Here is a 5,204-nt window from a genome sequence, read left to right on the forward strand (position 1 = left end):
CCTTCGACGAATATCTTCACAAACCGTACGTCGTCGCCTTAGATGTGCAGGGATTGTCGCCAGAAGACCCGCCAGACGTCCCATTTTGACAGGAAACCACCGTCAAGTACGTCTACAGTGGTGCAGACAGCGTCTACGCTGGACGGCTATGCAGTCCAAGTTCTATTCACTGACGAGTCTCGTTTTCACCTCAGCCACAGCGATGGACGGATTCAAGTGTACCTACGTCGAGGTGAACGTTACGTCAATCATTGTGTCATGGAAGAAGATCGGTTCGTGGGCGGCAGCGTTATTGTATGGGGTTGGATTACAGCAAGACAGAGGACCCGTTTGATAGTGGTAGAGGGAAATCTCAATGGACAGCGCTACCGCGACGAGATCATCGGCCCTGTTGTTCTACCGTTTTTTGCGTCGTCATGGCCCAGGCATTACCTTTAAACAAGACAACGCCAGGGCTCGTATTGCTCGACTTGTTCAGGATTCCCTTCAACAAAACAACATGAATGTCATCCCCTGACCGGCTCGCTCCCCTGATCTCTCACCAATAGAGCACATGTGGGATGAGATGGATCGGTGCCTTCGACGTAAACCACGTGTTCCACAGACACTCCAGGAACTTGCCTTTTACGCTCAATTGAATCCGTTTCGGAAGACAATCGAGACTGATTATTCTCTTGACGTTTTATATTTATCCAGACTTATTAACCGGGAACGGTATAATCCGGATTAACAATGCGTCATGTGTCTTACACGACACCCGCACGTGCTTTTACCAGAAACTGTCCTTTACGACGAACGATTAAAGAGCAGCTTCTTTACGACTGTCGCAAAATTATGTTACGTGTTCAAGCTGTCGTCGTACCTTACCCTTTGACGTCTAAAGCCCATAAAGTTATTCCACCACATTGGACATATACATACATACCCACGAGTTTATGGCTTAATTGTGGCCTCCGTTAATGTCGGTGGTTAATGCGGTGTATTCATGGTGGCCCGGTCACTTCAAGACGTATTAACGCGACAGTACAACCACAACACGACAGTTGGTGAACTTAGCCTGCAGTGATCGCTTATTATAACATTCCGTGTGTCAACTACCCTACGTACGTCAATGGTGAAACACGACAATAGGGACCTAATGACCTTCACAATGAATAGCCCAGGTCATCTGGAACGTCAGATTAGCCGCATTCGGGTTGAACAAACATAGACAGATATTAAACACGATATAGGAGAATATAAGACAGCCTCGAGCGTCTGAATGTCGACAAACACAGATATCCCGTTTGGTGTATAGTGAAATACAGTCGAACCTCGTTGGGTCGAACTTGGGTGTGTCGAATTCCCGGTTCTCGAACTCAACTTCCGGTCCTTGCGAATTCGTTCTCAAAACTTTGTTGGTTGTCTCGATTCCCGGATAACTCGAACATTTTTCCAGGTCCCCACGAGTTCGACACAACGGGGTTCGACTGTAATTTGATCAGCATGTAAACGTTTCGGATTCAAAGAAGTGATTTGGATTGGTTTGGAAACGTTTTTTGAAGCAAATAATTTTGACAAACACTGCCTAAACTTCCATGTCCGCTTGAATAACACGGGTTGGGTTAGGACGGGTTAGGGGTTAGGGGTCACCAGCAACCCGTTTTTGTGTGGATAGACATTTTTATTAAACTGGCGTTTTCTTGATAGCAACACTCAACTAATGCCACGTTTAAGTTATACAAATTAATCATCGTATCCAAGGCTACATGGCTCAATAACAACTTCACAAATCTTGCACCCGAGGACACCATGCAGTAATTAAATTTTTTACTCAAATAAAATAAATTGCTTTTGGAGTTATTACTGTTATGGAAAGTAAATCCTGTCAACGGTGATAGTGGTAGTCAAGCGACAACAAACGTTGGTAATGTTATGGTTCGGATACACTCTCATGGCAGATTAAAAGCGATCTTCTCGGCTTTGCGGCTCCGTCTTCAAGTGTGTAGGCAGAGATAGGACCACCACTCAAGGATCGGGAGGAGATGAGTGATCACCCGTCTCTCAGAGGAAGATAACACAGTCGCATTGAAAACACACGATCTCATACTTGAAGACGGGCGAAGTAGAGACATTGTCTACATATAATCCTTTACCAACTGGGAGATATCTTGAGGAATTTAAAGTACCAATATCTGTTTTATACAGTACAAATTTAGATATATTTGACGAACATATAATATCACGAAATCAAGCCTGAAGATGACGTAAAAAAACCATAAAAACATCGTGGTAAAACAAAAAGTATCGTGTTAAAATATAAAGTAAAACTATGTATAGGTTTCTATCAGCATCCTTTCTAAAACTTGTCCTTTACCGCCGCACTCACCAGTATTCCTACTAGGCGACCACGCTTGTCGTAAGAGGCGACCAACGGGATCGGGTGGTCAGGCTCGTTGACTTGGTTGATGCATGTCATCGTATCCCAATTGCGTGGATCGATGCTCATGACGTTAATCTCTGGATTGTCCGGTCCAGACTCGATTATTTACAGACCGCTGTCATATTGCTGAGTCCGGCGTAAAACAACAAATAAACAAAACAAACAAATATTTATTATAAGTGAACCTGGTGGCCAGTCGATATCCTGTACTCCCACTCACTTGTATACGGTACTACTTCTGTGACATGCTGAACAATATATAATAACTTACATTCCCCAGGTTAAAGTGCCCGGAAGAATATTCCTCATGTTAATAAGACCGCCTCCGTGGTCTAGTTAAGAGCGGAAAGTCGGTGGTTCGATCCGCGGCCACGCCATACAAAAAGACGTTAAGGGTAGTAGTTGTTGTTACCCTGCCTCCTATTAATAAAGCACAACTGGAGGTTTTTCTTAAATCTACAGCCGCATTCTGCTTTGACCATCATGAACATCGATCCACGCAATTGGGATACAATGACATGCATCAACCAAGTCAACGAGCCCGACCACCCGATCCGTTAGTCGCCTCTTACGACAAGCATAGTCGCATTTTACGGCAAGCATGGGTTGCTGAAGACCTATTCTAACCCCGATCTTCACGGGTCTTGTGTATAAATAAGTACGAATATAGATTTTGTATAAATAAGTACGAATATGGATTGTGTATAAATAAGTACGAATATGGATTGTGTATAAATAAGTACGAATATAGATTGTGTATAAATAGGTACGAATATAGATTGTGTATAAATAAGTACAAATATGGATTGTGTATAAATAAGTACGAATATAGATTGTGTATAAATAAGTACGAATATAGATTGTGTATAAATAAGTACGAATATAGATTGTGTATAAATAAGTACGAATATAGATTGTGTATAAATAAGTACGAATATAGATAGATAAGTACGAATATAGATTGTGTATAAATAAGTACGAATATAGATTGTGTATAAATAAGTACGAATATAGATTGTGTATAAATAAGTACGAATATGGATTGTGTTTGCGCAGGGTTAAACTGCCTTCTTTTCTACTGAACAAGATACACATACTTGAATGAACTTATCAACCCGTGACTCACTGGATTGTTTGGTCAAGATTCGATTATTTTTCAGACCGCCGTCATATAGCTGGAATATTGCTGAGTGTGGCGTTAAACAACATACAAACAAACTAATCAATTCACGGTGAGTGAGTGAGTTGTGTTGCCCGCCGCTTTGAACAGTATTTCAGTACATCACAGCGTGTCAGTAACGTGGGACCACAGCCTGAAATGACACAGCTCGTAGTCGTGTTTACCTTTGTATTGAAACACGCGAGCCCGCGGTTATGGTGTTGACAAACCATGGAAGTACGCAGAATGTCAATTAAGGGGAATTGGAAAGTGTTTGATAATAAACGTTACCATAACCTTATTGTGCTGATCAAATATTCAAATGGTTCCAAGGTTTTCACACTGTAAACGTAGCAAAGTACAAGATACAAGAAATTTTGTTTAACGTCGGATATTATCGTACAAAGAACAAGCTATTTATCGACAAAGAAAATTGAAAATGTACAAACAGAAATAAGTACAAGAAAAAGAATGTACACACACAGAATGAATTGCTGAAAAGATAATGAAAAACATTGGTTTATGTTGTTATTCTGTTAACGTATTCGTTAGTCCGTTGTCTACCCTCGATTGCAGAAGAACAATTCTTACCGAGATCTTTACGGGTCCACTTCAGGCTTTCCACCCGCATCAAGCCTACACGCTGTGGTATTAATGAAATGCAAACATGCGAAAAACACACTTCAGTCTTTGTCTAACATCACGATGTACACATATGTTTGTTTGTTTGTTTGGTGGTCTGTAAATAATCGAGTCTGGATCAGACAATCAAGTGATTTTCATCATGCGCATCGATCCAAGCAATTGGGATACGATGACATGCATCAACCAAGTCAGCGAGCCTGACCACCCAATCCCGTTATTCGCCTCTTACGACAAGCATCGTCGCCTTTTACGTCAAGCATGGGTTGCTGAAGATTTTTGACCTGGTTCTTCACGGGTCTGTTCACATGTAGCAGACCACACACGTGTGTCTTCATCTAAGCGTTAAATACGTCAGTCCAAGGCATTTTGAGCCCAGCTCTTTTGATTTGGCGTAGGGGATCCTTCGTTAGTTCATCTTCACCAGTAGAACCTTCAAGAACGTAACCATAATACTGTATCCCTTGCGACATACTGTCAAAACACGTCACAATAGCACCTGTCACGAGAGCCAAAATGCTGACCAGTTGAGCACACCGTGATAACTGGACGTAGTGTGCCATCAAAATCACACAGCATGGATTGTTGCCCTTGGTTCAAGTATTGGTGTTCCTGGCCCTCATCTGATTTAGTAAAGGGGGCACGGGTGGCCAAGTCGCATAAGGCGCCGCCATTCAATGTGTAGAAATGCGTACCCGTGGCATGCCAGAAACCTATGACCGTGGGTTTAAATCCCGGTTCGCCCCGATCATGTTCTAGGTTTGTCAATACTATACCCGTGCCCATGGGGTTCAGAGTTGTAATTGTCGGAGCCCTGCATCACTTCAGGCATTCTCACATCAAGCTGACACGCCGTATTATAACTGGAATACTCTTCAAAGCGGCTTTTAACCCAACTCACTAAGTAAAGGCCAACTTAATAAAGTTGGAATATTGTTTGGTTGTTGTTTAACGCTGCCCTCAGCAATATTCCAGCTGTAT

Source organism: Haliotis rufescens, unplaced genomic scaffold, assembly GCF_023055435.1.
Source record: "Haliotis rufescens isolate VD_foot unplaced genomic scaffold, xgHalRufe1.0.p SCAF_3, whole genome shotgun sequence".
Taxonomy (NCBI): Eukaryota; Metazoa; Mollusca; class Gastropoda; order Lepetellida; family Haliotidae; genus Haliotis; species Haliotis rufescens.